Source organism: Oncorhynchus masou, chromosome 10, assembly GCF_036934945.1.
Source record: "Oncorhynchus masou masou isolate Uvic2021 chromosome 10, UVic_Omas_1.1, whole genome shotgun sequence".
Lineage (NCBI taxonomy): Eukaryota > Metazoa > Chordata > Actinopteri > Salmoniformes > Salmonidae > Oncorhynchus > Oncorhynchus masou.
Window position 1 is genome coordinate 54,622,548 of NC_088221.1, and position 15,068 is coordinate 54,637,615.

The 15,068-nt window shown below is 66.2% G+C and overlaps 1 protein-coding gene across 1 annotated transcript in view; it reads right to left on the reverse strand.

Moving 5' to 3' along the window:
• The window catches only part of myo10l3 (myosin X, like 3), a 122,766-nt gene that overhangs the window by 16,168 nt on the left and 91,530 nt on the right, over window positions 1-15,068 (reverse strand). The gene's annotated exons all lie outside the window — the stretch shown is intronic.

Here is a 15,068-nt window from a genome sequence, read left to right on the forward strand (position 1 = left end):
GTGGGGGGTGGGAGGTGGTCTGTCTAGATGCCTGAACAAGCTCTCTGATTTATTCTGTGTCTCGGTCTCTGACAGGGCGGAATGTCTCTGATTTATGCGGTCTCTCGGTCTCTGACAGGGCAGAATGTCTCTCTGATTTATGCGGTCTCTCGGTCTCTGACAGGGCAGAATGTCTCTCTGATTTATGCGGTCTCTCGGTCTCTGACAGGGCAGAATGTCTCTGATATATGCTGTGTCTCGGTCTCTGACAGGGCAGAATGTCTCTCTGATTTATGCTGTGTCTCGGTCTCTGACAGGGCAGAATGTCTCTCTGATATATGCGGTCTCTTGGTTTCTCACAGGGCAGAATGTCTCTCTGATTTATGCTGTGTCTCGGTCTCTGACAGGGCAGAATGTCTCACCTGTCTGGAACTCACAATACTGTGCAGTCATCTCATCAACTATTCAATCAGGTCGGTATTGATGCCATTTGTTCACAGAATAACTAGATAAACTCTACTTTACAAAATAACATGGTGGAGTACGTACTGGTATGACTGGTATGAACCCTGCAGAGAAAGTTAAATCCTACTAAAAAGACAGGGATGACAGCTGGGATACCAGGTCTAACAGTTATTTATGATAATAACACGGTCACTCCCCTCACAGAATGAATCGGTACAAACAAAAACCATCATACACACAGTGACACATCCTCCAGTACATAAACAACCACCCCCAGTCACTCCCCCAGTCACTCCCCCCAGTCACCCCCCCCCAGCCACTCCCCCCCAGTCACTGCCCCCAGTCACTCCCCCAAGTCACTCCCCCCAGTCACCCCCCAGCCACTCCACCCAGCCTTCCGAGTCACTACCCCCAGCCCGGCAGTATCCACCTCCCCTGCACTCAACCTCCAGCTTCCCTAGTCACTCTCCCCCAGCCATCCTTGCCACTCTCCCCCAGCCATCCTTGCCACTCTCCCCCAGCCATCCTTGCCACTCTCCCCCAGCCATCCTTGCCACTCTCCCCCAGCCCTCCTAGTCCCTCTCCCCCAGCCCTCCTAGTCCCTCTCCCCCAGCCATCCTTGCCACTCTCCCCAGGCCTCCTAGTCCCTCTCCCCCAGCCCTCCTAGTCCCTCTCCCCCAGCCATCCTTGCCACTCTCCCCCAGCCCTCCTAGTCACTCTCCCCCAGCCCTCCTAGTCACTCTCCCCCAGCCCTCCTAGTCACTCTCCCAGCCTTCCTAGTCACTCTCCCCCAGCCCTCTTCCCAGCCCTCCTAGTCACTCTCCCCCAGCCCTCCTAGTCACTCTCCCCAAGCCCTCCGAGCCACTCTCCCCAAGCCCTCCTAGTCACTCTCCCCCAGCCCTCATCCCAGTCCCTAGTCACTCTCCCCCAGTCTCCTAGTCACTCTCCCCCAGCCCTCATCCCAGTCCCCTAGTCACTCTCCCCCAGTCCCCTAGTCACTCTCCCCAAGCCCTCTTCCCAGGCCTCCTAGTCACTCCCCCAGTCCCCAGTCACTCTCCCCCAGCCCTCATCCCAGTCCCTAGTCACTCTCCCCCAGTCCCCTAGTCACTCTCCCCAAGCCCTCTTCCCAGGCCTCCTAGTCACTCTCCCCCAGTCCCCGAGCCACTCTCCCCCAGCCCTCCTAGTCACTCTCCCCCAGCCCTCCTAGTCACTCTCCCCCAGTCCCCTAGTCACTCTCCCCCAGCCCTCCTAGTCACTCTCCCCCAGCCCTCCTAGTCACTCTCCCCAAGCCCTCCTAGTCACTCTCCCCAGCCCTCATCCCAGTCCCCTAGTCACTCTCCCCCAGTCCCCTAGTCACTCTCCCCCAGCCCTCTTCCCAGCCCTCCTAGTCACTCTCCCCCAGCCCTCCTAGTCACTCTCCCCCAGCCCTCCGAGCCACTCTCCCCCAGCCTTCCTAGTCACTCTCCCCCAGTCCCCTAGTCACTCTCCCCCAGCCCTCTTCCCAGCCCTCCTAGTCACTCTCCCCCAGCCCTCCTAGTCACTCTCCCCCAGCCCTCCTAGTCACTCTCCCCCAGCCCTCCGAGCCACTCTCCCCCAGCCCTCCTAGTCACTCTCCCCCAGCCCTCCTAGTCACTCTCCCCCAGCCCTCCGAGCCACTCTCCCCCAGCCCTCCTAGTCACTCTCCCCCAGCCCTCCTAGTCACTCTCCCAGCCCCCCGAGCCACTCTCCCCAGCCCTCCTAGTCACTCTCCCCCAGCCCTCCTAGTCCCTCTCCCCCCAGCCCTCCTAGTCCCTCTCCCCAGCCCTCCTAGTCCCTCTCCCCCAGTCCCTCTCCACCAGTCCCCCTCTCCACCAGCCCTCCTAGTCCCTCTCCACCAGCCCTCCTAGTCCCTCTCCACCAGCCCTCCTAGTCCCTCTCCACCAGCCCTCATCCCAGTTCCCTAGTCACTCTCCCACAGTCCCCTTCCCAGCCCTCCCAGTCCCTCTCCCCCAGCCCTCATCCCTGTCCCCTAGTCACTCTCCCCCAGCCCTCCTAGTCCCTCTCCACCAGCCCTCATCCCAGTCCACTAGTCACTCTCCCACAGCCCCCTTCCCAGTCCCCTAGTCACTCTCCCACAGCCCCCTTCCCAGTCCCCTAGTCACTCTCCCCCAGCCCTCTTTCCAGTCCCCTAGTCACTCCCCCAGCCTTCCTAGTCCCTCTCCCCCAGCCCTCCTAGTCCCTCTCCCCCAGCCCTCCTAGTCCCTCTCCCCCAGCCCTCCTAGTCACTCTCACCCAGCCCTCCTAGTCACTCTCCCCCAGCCCTCCTAGTCACTCTCCCCCAGCCCTCTTTCCAGTCCCCTAGTCACTCCACAAGCCCTCTTTCCAGTCCCCTAGTCACTCCACAAGCCCTCTTTCCAGTCCCCTAGTCACTCCACAAGCCCTCTTTCCAGTCCCCTAGTCTCACCCCCAGCCCTCCTAGTCCCTCTCCCCCAGCCCTCCTAGTCCCTCTCCCCCAGCCCTCCTAGTCCCTCTCCCCCAGCCCTCCTAGTCACTCTCCCCCAGCCCTCCTAGTCCCTCTCCCCCGGCCCTCCTAGTCCCTCTCCCCCAGCCCTCCTAGTCACTCCACAAGCCCTCTTTCCAGTCCCCTAGTCACTCCACAAGCCCTCTTTCCAGTCCCCTAGTCTCACCCCCCTGCCCTCCTAGTCCCTCTCCCCCAGCCCTCCTAGTCACTCTCCCCGGCCCTCCTAGTCACTCTCCCCGGCCCTCCTAGTCCCTCTCCCCCGGCCCTCCTAGTCCCTCCCCGGCCCTCCTAGTCCCTCTCCCCCGGCCCTCCTAGTCCCTCTCCCCCTGCCCTCCTAGTCCCTCTCCCCCGGCCCTCCTAGTCCCTCTCCCCCGGCCCTCCTAGTCCCTCTCCCCCGGCCCTCCCTCTCCCCCAGCCCTCCTAGTCCCTCTCCCCCAGCCCTCCTAGTCCCTCTCCCCCAGCCCTCCTAGTCCCTCTCCCCCAGCCCTCCTAGTCCCTCTCCCCAGCCCTCCTAGTCCCTCTCCCCCAGCCCTCCTAGTCCCTCTCCCCAGGCCTCCTAGTCCCTCTCCCCCAGCCCTCCTAGTCCCTCTCCCCCAGGCCTCCTAGTCCCTCTCCCCCAGGCCTCCTAGTCCCTCTCCCCCAGCCCTCCTAGTCCCTCTCCCCCAGGCCTCCTAGTCCCTCTCCCCCAGCCCTCCTAGTCCCTCTCCCCCAGCCCTCCTAGTCCCTCTCCCCCCAGCCCTCCTAGTCCCTCTCCCCCAGCCCTCCTAGTCCCTCTCCCCCAGCCCTCCTAGTCCCTCTCCCCCAGCCCTCCAAGTCCCTCTCCCCAGCCCTCATCCCAGTCCCCTAGTCACTCTCCCCCAGGCCTCTTTCCAGTCCCCTAGTCCCTCTCCCCCAGCCCTCCTAGTCACTCTCCCCCAGCCCTCCTAGTCCCTCTCCCCCAGCCCTCCTAGTCACTCTCCCCCAGCCCTCCTAGTCCCTCTCCCCCAGCCCTCCTAGTCACTCTCCCCCAGCCCTCATCCCAGTCCCCTAGTCACTCTCCCCCAGCCCTCTTTCCAGTCCCCTAGTCCCTCTCCCCCAGCCCTCCTAGTCCCTCTCCCCCAGCCCTCCTAGTCCCTCTCCCCCAGCCCTCCTAGTCCCTCTCCCCCAGCCCTCATCCCAGTCCCCTAGACACTCCCACAGCCCCCTTCCCAGTCCCCTAGTCACTCTCCCCAGCCCTCTTTCCAGTCCCCTAGTCACTCCCCCAGCCCTCCTAGTCACTCTCCCCCAGCCCTCCTAGTCCCTCTACCCCAGCCCACCCTAGTCCCTCCTAGTCCCTCTCCCCCAGCCCTCCTAGTCCCTCTCCCCAGCCATCCTAGTCCCTCTCCCCCAGCCCTCCTAGTCACTCTCCCCCAGCCCTCCTAGTCACTCTCCCCCAGCCCTCCTAGTCACTCTCCCCCAGCCCTCCTAGTCACTCTCCCCAGCCCTCATCCCAGTCCCCTAGTCACTCTCCCCCAGCCCTCTTTCCAGTCCCCTAGTCACTCTCCCCCAGTCCCCTAGTCACTCTCCCCCAGCCCTCTTTCCAGTCCCCTAGTCACTCTCCCCCAGCCCTCCTAGTCACTCTCCCCCAGCCCTCCTAGTCACTCTCCCCCAGCCCTCCTAGTCACTCTCCCCCAGCCCTCCTAGTCACTCTCCCCCAGCCCTCTTTCCAGTCCCCAAATCACTCTCCCCCAGCCCTCCTAGTCACTCTCCCCCAGCCCTCTTCCCTGTCCGCGAGCCACTCTTCCCCAGCCCTCCGAGCCACTCTCCCCCAGCCCTCCTAAACACTCTCCCCCAGCCCATTTCCCGGTCCCCTCGTCACTCTCCCCCAGCCCTCCGAGCCACTCTCCCCAAGCCCTCCTAGTCACTCTACCCCAGCCCGCCTAGTCACTCTAACCCAATCTTCCTAGTCAATCTCCCCCAGCCCTCCTCGTCACTCTCCCCCAGCCCTCCTCGTCACTCTCCCCCAGCTCTACTAGTCACTCTCCACCAGCCCTCCTAGTCACTCTCCACCAGCCCTTCTAGTCCCTCTCCCCAGCCCTCCTAGTCCCTCTCCACCAGCCCTTCTAGTAACTCTCCCCCAGCCCTCCTAGTCACTCTCACCCAGCCCTCCGAGCCACTCTCCCCCAGCCCTCCTAAACACTCTCCCCCAGCCCATTTCCCGGTCCCCTCGTCACTCTCCCACAGCCCTCCTAGCCACTCTCCGCTAGCCCTCCTAGTCACTCTACCCCAGCCCGCCTAGTCACTCTAACCCAATCTTCCTAGTCAATCTCCCCCAGCCCTCCTCGTCACTCTCCCCCAGCCCTCCTCGTCACTCTCCCCCAGCTCTACTAGTCACTCTCCACCAGCCCTCCTAGTCACTCTCCACCAGCCCTTCTAGTCCCTCTCCCCCAGCCCTCCTAGTCCCTCTCCACCAGCCCTTCTAGTAACTCTCCCCCAGCCCTCCTAGTCACTCTCACCCAGCCCTCCTAGACACTCTCCCCCAGCGCTCCTCGACACTCTCCCCCAGCGCTCCTCGCCACTCTCCCCCAGCCCTCCTCGCCACTCTCCCCCAGCGCCACTCTCCCCCAGCCCTCTTCCCTGTCCCCTCGTCACTCTCCCCCACCCTCCAACCCACTCTCCCCCGGCCCTCCTAGTCACTCTCCCCCAGCCATCCTAGTCACCCTCCCCCAGCCCTCTTTCCAGTCCCCTAGTCACTCTCCCCAGCCCGCTTCCCAGTACCTTCGTCACTCTCCCCCAGCCCTCCTAGTCCCTCCCCCCAGCCCTCGTAGTCCCTCCCCCCAGCCCTCCTAGTCCCCCCCCAGCATTCTTCCTAGCCCTCCTAGTCACTCTCCCCCAGCCTTCCTTGTCACTCTACCCCAAGCCCGCATAGTCAAACTCACCCAGCCCTCCTAGTCCCTCTCCCCCAGCCCTCCTAGTCACTCTCCCCCAGCCCTCATCCCAGTCCCCTAGACACTCCCACAGCCCCCTTCCCAGTGCCCTAGTCACTATCCCCCAGCCCTCTTTCCAGTCCCCTAGTCACTCCCCCAGCCTTCCTAGTCACTCTCCCCAGCCCTCCCTAGTCACTCTCCCCAGCCCTCCTAGTCACTCTCACCCAGCCCTCCTAGTCACTCTCACCCAGACCTCCTAGTCACTCTCACCCAGACCTCCTAGTCACTCTCACCCAGACCTCCTAGTCACTCTCCCCAGCCCTCCTAGTCACTCTCACCCAGCCTTCCAAGTCACTCTCACCCAGCCCTCCTAGTCACTCTCACCCAGCCCTCCTAGTCACTCTCACCCAGCCCTCCTAGTAACTCTCACCCTGCCCTTCTAGTCACTCTCACCCAGCCCTCCTAGTCACTCTCACCCAGCCCTCCTAGTCACTCTCCCCAGCCCTACTAGTCACTCTCCCCAGCCCTCCTAGGTCACTCTCCCCCAGCCCTCCTAGGTCACTCTCACCCAGCCCTCCTAGTCCCTCTCCCCCAGCCCTCCTAGTCACTCTCCCCCAGCCCTCATCCCAGTCCCCTAGACACTCCCACAGCCCCCTTCCCAGTCCCCTAGTCACTATCCCCCAGCCCTCTTTCCAGTCCCCTAGTCACTCCCCCAGCCTTCCTAGTCACTCTCCCCCAGCCCTCCTAGTCACTCTCCCCCAGCCCTCCTAGTCACTCTCCCCCAGCCCTCCCTAGTCACTCTCACCCAGCCCTCCTAGTCACTCTCACCCAGCCCTCCCTAGTCACTCTCCCCCAGCCCTCCTAGTCACTCTCACCCAGCCCTCCTAGTCACTCTCACCCAGCCCTCCTAGTCACTCTCCCCCAGCCCTCCTAGTCACTCTCACCCAGCCCTCCTAGTCACTCTCACCCAGCCCTCCTAGTCACTCTCACCCAGCCTTCCAAGTCACTCTCACCCAGCCCTCCTAGTCACTCTCACCCAGCCCTCCTAGTCACTCTCACCCAGCCCTCCTAGTCACTCTCACCCAGCCCTCCTAGTCACTCTCCCCCAGCCCTACTAGTCACTCTCCCCCAGCCCTCCTAGGTCACTCTCACCCAGCCTTCCTAGTCACTCTCCCCCAGCCCTCCTAGTCCCTCCCCTCAGCCCTCCTCGTCACTCTCCCACAGCCCTCCTCGTCACTCTCCCCAGCATTCTTCCTAGCCCTCCTCGTCCCTCTGCCCCGGCCCTCCTCGTCCTCTCCCCCAGCCCTCCCTCGTCACTCTCCCACAGCATTATTCCTAGCCCTCCTCGTCCCTCTGCCCCGGCCCTCCTCGTCCCTCTCCCCCGGCCCTCCTCGTCCCTCTCCCCCGGCCCTCCTCGTCCCTCTGCCCTCCTAGTCCCCCGGCCCTCCTAGTCCCCGGCCCTCCTAGTCCCCGGCCCTCCTAGTCCCTCTCCCCCGGCCCTCCCTAGTCCCTCTCCCCCGGCCCTCCTAGTCCCTCTCCCCCGGCCCTCCTAGTCCCTCTCCCCCGGCCCTCCTAGTCACTCTCCCCCAGCCCTCTTTCCAGTCCCTAGTCACTCCCCCAGCCTTCCTAGTCACTCTCCCCCGGCCCTCCTCGTCCCTCTCCCCCGGCCCTCCTCGTCCCTCTCCCCCGGCCCTCCTCGTCCCTCTCCCCCGGCCCTCCTCGTCCCTCTCCCGGGCCCTCCTCGTCCCTCTCCCGGGCCTTCCTCGTCCCTCTCCCCGGCCCTCCTCGTCCGTCTGCACCGGCCCTCCTCGTCCGTCTGCACCGGCCCTCCTCGTCCCTCTGCCCCGGCCCTCCTCGTCCCTCTGCCCCGGCCCTCCTCGTCCCTCTCCCCCGGCCCTCCTCGTCCGTCTCCCCGGCCCTCCTCGTCCCTCTCCCCGGCCCTCCTCGTCCCACTCCCCCGGCCCTCCTCGTCCGTCTGCACCGGCCCTCCTCGTCCGTCTGCCCCGGCCCTCGTCGTCACTCTCCCCAGCATTCTTCCTAGCCCTCCTAGTCCCTCTCCCCTAGCCCTCCTCGTCCCTCTCCCCCAGCCCTCCTCGTCACTCTCCCCCAGCATTCTTCCTAGCCCTCCTCGTCCCTCTCCCCCGGCCCTCCTAGTCACTCTCCCCCGGCCCTCCTCGTCCCTCTCCCCCGGCCCTCCTAGTCCCTCTCCCCCGGCCCTCCTAGTCCCTCTCCCCGGCCCTCCTAGTCCCTCTCCCCCGGCCCTCCTAGTCCCTCTCCCTCTCCCCCAGCCCCTCTCCCCCAGCCCTCCTAGTCCCCCTCCCTCCCAGCCTTCCTAGTCCCTCTCCCCCAGCCCCCTAGTCCCTCTACCCCGGCCCCCTAGTCCCTCTCCCCCGGCCCTCCCTCTCCCCCAGCCCTCCTAGTCCCCCTCCCTCCCAGCCCTCCTAGACCCCCTCCCTCCCAGCCCTCGTAGTCCCTCTCCCCCAGCCCCCCTAGTCCCTCTCCCCCAGCCCACTAGTCCCTCTCCCCCAGCCCTCCCTAGTCCCCCTCCCTCCCAGCCCTCCTAGTCCTCTCCCCCAGCCCCTAGTCCCTCTCCCCCAGCCCTCCTAGTCCCCCTCCCTCCCAGCCCTCCTAGTCCCTCTCCCCCGGCCCCCTAGTCCCTCTCCCCCGGCCCCCTAGTCCCTCTCCCCTGGCCCCCTAGTCCCTCTCCCCCGGCCTTCTCCCCCAGCCCCCTAGTCCCTCTCCCCCGGCCCCCTAGTCCCTCTCCCCCGGCCCTCACTCTCCGCCAGCCCCCTAGTCCCTCTCCCCCAGCCCCCTAGTCCCTCTCCCCCGGCCCTCCCTCTCCCCCGGCCCTCCTAGTCCCTCTCCCCCGGCCCTCCTAGTCCCTCTCCCCGGCCCTCCTAGTCCCTCTCCCCGGCCCTCCTAGTCCCTCTCCCCCGGCCCCCTAGTCCCTCTCCCCCGGCCCCCTAGTCCCTCTCCCCGGCCCTCCTAGTCCCACTCCCTCCCAGCCCTCCTAGTCCCTCTCCCCCGGCCCCCCTAGTCTCTCTCCCCGGCCCCCTAGTCCCTCTCCCCCAGCCCTCCTAGTCCCTCTCCCCCAGCCCTCCCTAGTCCCTCTCCCCCAGCCCTCCTAGTCCCCCAGCCCTCCTAGTCCCCCTCCCTCCCAGTCCCCCTCCCAGCCTTCCTAGTCCCTCTCCCCGGCCCCCTAGTCCCTCTCCCCCGGCCCTCCTATTCCCTCTCCCCCGGCCCCTAGTCCCTCTCCCCCGGCCCTCCTAGTCCCTCTCCCCCGGCCCCTTAGTCCCTCTCCCCCGGCCCTCCTAGTCCCACTCCCTCCCAGCCCTCCTAGTCCCTCTCCCCCGGCCCCCCTAGTCCCTCTCCCTCGGCCCCCTAGTCCCTCTCCCCCAGCCCTCCTAGTCCCTCTCCCCCAGCCCTCCTAGTCCCTCTCCCCCAGCCCTCCTAGTCCCCCTCCCTCCCAGTCCCCCTCCCAGCCCTCCTAGTCCCTCTCCCCCGGCCCCCTAGTCCCTCTCCCCCGGCCCTCCTAGTCCCTCTCCCCCGGCCCTCCTAGTCCCTCTCCCCCGGCCCTCCTAGTCCCTCTCCCCCGGCCCCCTAGTCCCTCTCCCCCGGCCCCCTAGTCCCTCTCCCCCGGCCCCCTAGTCCCTCTCCCCCGGCCCCCTAGTCCCTCTCCCCCGGCCCCTAGTCCCTCTCCCCGGCCCTCCTAGTCCCCCTCCCTCCCAGCCCTCCTAGTCCCTCTCCCCGGCCCTCCTAGTCCCCCTCCCTCCCAGCCCTCCTAGTCCCTCTCCCCCGGCCCTCCTAGTCCCTCTCCCCCGGCCCTCCTAGTCCCTCTCCCCCGGCCCTCCTAGTCCCTCTCCCCCGGCCCTCCTAGTCCCTCTCCCCGGCCCTCCTAGTCCCTCTCCCCCGGCCCTCCTAGTCCCTCTCCCCCAGCCCTCCTAGTCCCTCTCCCCCAGCCCTCCCTAGTCCCTCTCCCCCAGCCCTCCTAGTCCCTCTCCCCCAGGCCTCCTAGTCCCTCTCCCCCAGCCCTCCTAGTCCCTCTCCCCCAGGCCTCCTAGTCCCTCTCCCCCAGGCCTCCTAGTCCCTCTCCCCCAGCCCTCCTAGTCCCTCTCCCCCAGGCCTCCTAGTCCCTCTCCCCCAGCCCTCCTAGTCCCTCTCCCCCAGCCCTCCTAGTCCCTCTCCCCCAGCCCTCCTAGTCCCTCTCCCCCAGCCCTCCTAGTCCCTCTCCCCCAGCCCTCCTAGTCCCTCTCCCCCAGCCCTCCTAGTCCCTCTCCCCCAGCCCTCCTAGTCCCTCTCCCCCAGCCCTCCAAGTCCCTCTCCCCCAGCCCTCATCCCAGTCCCCTAGTCACTCTCCCCCAGGCCTCTTTCCAGTCCCCTAGTCCCTCTCCCCCAGCCCTCCTAGTCACTCTCCCCCAGCCCTCCTAGTCCCTCTCCCCCAGCCCTCCTAGTCACTCTCCCCCAGCCCTCCTAGTCCCTCTCCCCCAGCCCTCCTAGTCACTCTCCCCAGCCCTCATCCCAGTCCCCTAGTCACTCTCCCCCAGCCCTCTTTCCAGTCCCCTAGTCCCTCTCCCCCAGCCCTCCTAGTCCCTCTCCCCCAGCCCTCCTAGTCCCTCTCCCCCAGCCCTCCTAGTCCCTCTCCCCCAGCCCTCATCCCAGTCCCCTAGACACTCCCACAGCCCCCTTCCCAGTCCCCTAGTCACTCTCCCCAGCCCTCTTTCCAGTCCCCTAGTCACTCCCCCAGCCCTCCTAGTCACTCTCCCCCAGCCCTCCTAGTCCCTCTACCCCAGCCCACCTAGTCCCTCCTAGTCCCTCTCCCCCAGCCCTCCTAGTCCCTCTCCCCCAGCCATCCTAGTCCCTCTCCCCCAGCCCTCCTAGTCACTCTCCCCCAGCCCTCCTAGTCACTCTCCCCCAGCCCTCCTAGTCACTCTCCCCCAGCCCTCCTAGTCACTCTCCCCCAGCCCTCATCCCAGTCCCCTAGTCACTCTCCCCCAGCCCTCTTTCCAGTCCCCTAGTCACTCTCCCCCAGCCCTCCTAGTCACTCTCCCCCAGCCCTCCTAGTCACTCTCCCCCAGCCCTCCTAGTCACTCTCCCCCAGCCCTCCTAGTCACTCTCCCCCAGCCCTCTTTCCAGTCCCCAAATCACTCTCCCCCAGCCCTCCTAGTCACTCTCCCCAGCCCTCTTCCCTGTCCATGAGCCACTCTTCCCCAGCCCTCCGAGCCACTCTCCCCCAGCCCTCCTAAACACTCTCCCCCAGCCCATTTCCCGGTCCCCTCGTCACTCTCCCCCAGCCCTCCGAGCCACTCTCCCCAAGCCCTCCTAGTCACTCTACCCCAGCCCGCCTAGTCACTCTAACCCAATCTTCCTAGTCAATCTCCCCCAGCCCTCCTCGTCACTCTCCCCCAGCCCTCCTCGTCACTCTCCCCCAGCTCTACTAGTCACTCTCCACCAGCCCTCCTAGTCACTCTCCACCAGCCCTTCTAGTCCCTCTCCCCCAGCCCTCCTAGTCCCTCTCCACCAGCCCTTCTAGTAACTCTCCCCCAGCCCTCCTAGTCACTCTCACCCAGCCCTCCGAGCCACTCTCCCCCAGCCCTCCTAAACACTCTCCCCCAGCCCATTTCCCGGTCCCCTCGTCACTCTCCCCCAGCCCTCCGAGCCACTCTCCCCAAGCCCTCCTAGTCACTCTACCCCAGCCCGCCTAGTCACTCTAACCCAATCTTCCTAGTCAATCTCCCCCAGCCCTCCTCGTCACTCTCCCCCAGCCCTCCTCGTCACTCTCCCCCAGCTCTACTAGTCACTCTCCACCAGCCCTCCTAGTCACTCTCCACCAGCCCTTCTAGTCCCTCTCCCCCAGCCCTCCTAGTCCCTCTCCACCAGCCCTTCTAGTAACTCTCCCCCAGCCCTCCTAGTCACTCTCCACCAGCCCTCCTAGTCACTCTCCACCAGCCCTTCTAGTCCCTCTCCCCCAGCGCTCCTCGACACTCTCCCCCAGCGCTCCTCGCCACTCTCCCCCAGCCCTCCTCGCCACTCTCCCCCAGCGCCACTCTCCCCCAGCCCTCTTCCCTGTCCCCTCGTCACTCTCCCCCACCCTCCAACCCACTCTCCCCCGGCCCTCCTAGTCACTCTCCCCCAGCCATCCTAGTCACCCTCCCCCAGCCCTCTTTCCAGTCCCCTAGTCACTCTCCCCCAGCCCGCTTCCCAGTACCTTCGTCACTCTCCCCCAGCCCTCCTAGTCCCTCCCCCAGCCCTCGTAGTCCCTCCCCCAGCCCTCCTAGTCCCCCCCCAGCATTCTTCCTAGCCCTCCTAGTCACTCTCCCCCAGCCTTCCTTGTCACTCTACCCCAAGCCCGCATAGTCAAACTCACCCAGCCCTCCTAGTCCCTCTCCCCCAGCCCTCCTAGTCACTCTCCCCCAGCCCTCATCCCAGTCCCCTAGACACTCCCACAGCCCCCTTCCCAGTGCCCTAGTCACTATCCCCCAGCCCTCTTTCCAGTCCCCTAGTCACTCCCCCAGCCTTCCTAGTCACTCTCCCCCAGCCCTCCTAGTCACTCTCCCCCAGCCCTCCTAGTCACTCTCACCCAGCCCTCCTAGTCACTCTCACCCAGACCTCCTAGTCACTCTCACCCAGACCTCCTAGTCACTCTCACCCAGACCTCCTAGTCACTCTCCCCCAGCCCTCCTAGTCACTCTCACCCAGCCTTCCAAGTCACTCTCACCCAGCCCTCCTAGTCACTCTCACCCAGCCCTCCTAGTCACTCTCACCCAGCCCTCCTAGTAACTCTCACCCTGCCCTTCTAGTCACTCTCACCCAGCCCTCCTAGTCACTCTCACCCAGCCCTCCTAGTCACTCTCCCCCAGCCCTACTAGTCACTCTCCCCCAGCCCTCCTAAGTCACTCTCCCCCAGCCCTCCTAGGTCACTCTCACCCAGCCCTCCTAGTCCCTCTCCCCCAGCCCTCCTAGTCACTCTCCCCCAGCCCTCATCCCAGTCCCCTAGACACTCCCACAGCCCCCTTCCCAGTCCCCTAGTCACTATCCCCCAGCCCTCTTTCCAGTCCCCTAGTCACTCCCCCAGCCTTCCTAGTCACTCTCCCCCAGCCCTCCTAGTCACTCTCCCCCAGCCCTCCTAGTCACTCTCCCCCAGCCCTCCTAGTCACTCTCACCCAGCCCTCCTAGTCACTCTCACCCAGCCCTCCTAGTCACTCTCCCCCAGCCCTCCTAGTCACTCTCACCCAGCCCTCCTAGTCACTCTCACCCAGCCCTCCCTAGTCACTCTCCCCCAGCCCTCCTAGTCACTCTCACCCAGCCCTCCTAGTCACTCTCACCCAGCCCTCCTAGTCACTCTCACCCAGCCTTCCTAGTCACTCTCACCCAGCCCTCCTAGTCACTCTCACCCAGCCCTCCTAGTCACTCTCCCCCAGCCCTACTAGTCACTCTCCCCCAGCCCTCCTAGTCACTCTCCCCCAGCCCTACTAGTCACTCTCCCCCAGCCCTCCTAGGTCACTCTCACCCAGCCTTCCTAGTCACTCTCCCCCAGCCCTCCTAGTCCCTCCCCTCAGCCCTCCTCGTCACTCTCCCACAGCCCTCCTCGTCACTCTCCCCAGCATTCTTCCTAGCCCTCCTCGTCCCTCTGCCCCGGCCCTCCTCGTCACTCTCCCCCAGCCCTCCTCGTCACTCTCCCACAGCATTATTCCTAGCCCTCCTCGTCCCTCTGCCCCGGCCCTCCTCGTCCCTCTCCCCCGGCCCTCCTCGTCCCTCTGCCCTCCTAGTCCCCCGGCCCTCCTAGTCCCCCGGCCCTCCTAGTCCCCCGGCCCTCCTAGTCCCTCTCCCCCGGCCCTCCTAGTCCCTCTCCCCCGGCCCTCCTAGTCCCTCTCCCCCGGCCCTCCTAGTCACTCTCCCCCAGCCCTCTTTCCAGTCCCCTAGTCACTCCCCCAGCCTTCCTAGTCACTCTCCCCGGCCCTCCTCGTCCCTCTCCCCCGGCCCTCCTCGTCCCTCTCCCCCGGCCCTCCTCGTCCCTCTCCCCCGGCCCTCCTCGTCCCTCTCCCCCGGCCCTCCTCGTCCCTCTCCCCGGGCCCTCCTCGTCCCTCTCCCCGGGCCTTCCTCGTCCCTCTCCCCCGGCCCTCCTCGTCCGTCTGCACCGGCCCTCCTCGTCCGTCTGCACCGGCCCTCCTCGTCCGTCTGCCCCGGCCCTCCTCGTCCCTCTGCCCCGGCCCTCCTCGTCCCTCTCCCCCGGCCCTCCTCGTCCGTCTCCCCCGGCCCTCCTCGTCCCTCTCCCCCGGCCCTCCTCGTCCCACTCCCCCGGCCCTCCTCGTCCGTCTGCACCGGCCCTCCTCGTCCGTCTGCCCCGGCCCTCGTCGTCACTCTCCCCAGCATTCTTCCTAGCCCTCCTAGTCCCTCTCCCCTAGCCCTCCTCGTCCCTCTCCCCCCGCCCTCCTCGTCACTCTCCCCCAGCATTCTTCCTAGCCCTCCTCGTCCCTCTCCCCCGGCCCTCCTAGTCACTCTCCCCGGCCCTCCTCGTCCCTCTCCCCGGCCCTCCTAGTCCCTCTCCCCCGGCCCTCCTAGTCCCTCTCCCCGGCCCTCCTAGTCCCTCTCCCTCTCCCCCAGCCCCTCTCCCCCAGCCCTCCTAGTCCCCCTCCCTCCCAGCCTTCCTAGTCCCTCTCCCCCAGCCCCCTAGTCCCTCTACCCCAGCCCCCTAGTCCCTCTCCCCCGGCCCTCCCTCTCCCCCAGCCCTCCTAGTCCCCCTCCCTCCCAGCCCTCCTAGACCCCCTCCCTCCCAGCCCTCGTAGTCCCTCTCCCCCAGCCCCCTAGTCCCTCTCCCCCAGCCCACTAGTCCCTCTCCCCCAGCCCTCCTAGTCCCCCTCCCTCCCAGCCCTCCTAGTCCCTCTCCCCCAGCCCCCTAGTCCCTCTCCCCCAGCCCTCCTAGTCCCCCTCCCTCCCAGCCCTCCTAGTCCCTCTCCCCCATTAGCCCCCTAGTCCCTCTCCCCCGGCCCCCTAGTCCCTCTCCCCTGGCCCCCTAGTCCCTCTCCCCGGCCTTCTCCCCCAGCCCCCTAGTCCCTCTCCCCGGCCCCCTAGTCCCTCTCCCCGGCCCTCACTCTCCGCCAGCCCCCTAGTCCCTCTCCCCCAGCCCCCTAGTCCCTCTCCCCGGCCCTCCCTCTCCCCCGGCCCTCCTAGTCCCTCTCCCCCGGCCCCCTAGTCCCTCTCCCTCGGCCCCCTAGTCCCTCTCCCCCAGCCCTCCTAGTCCC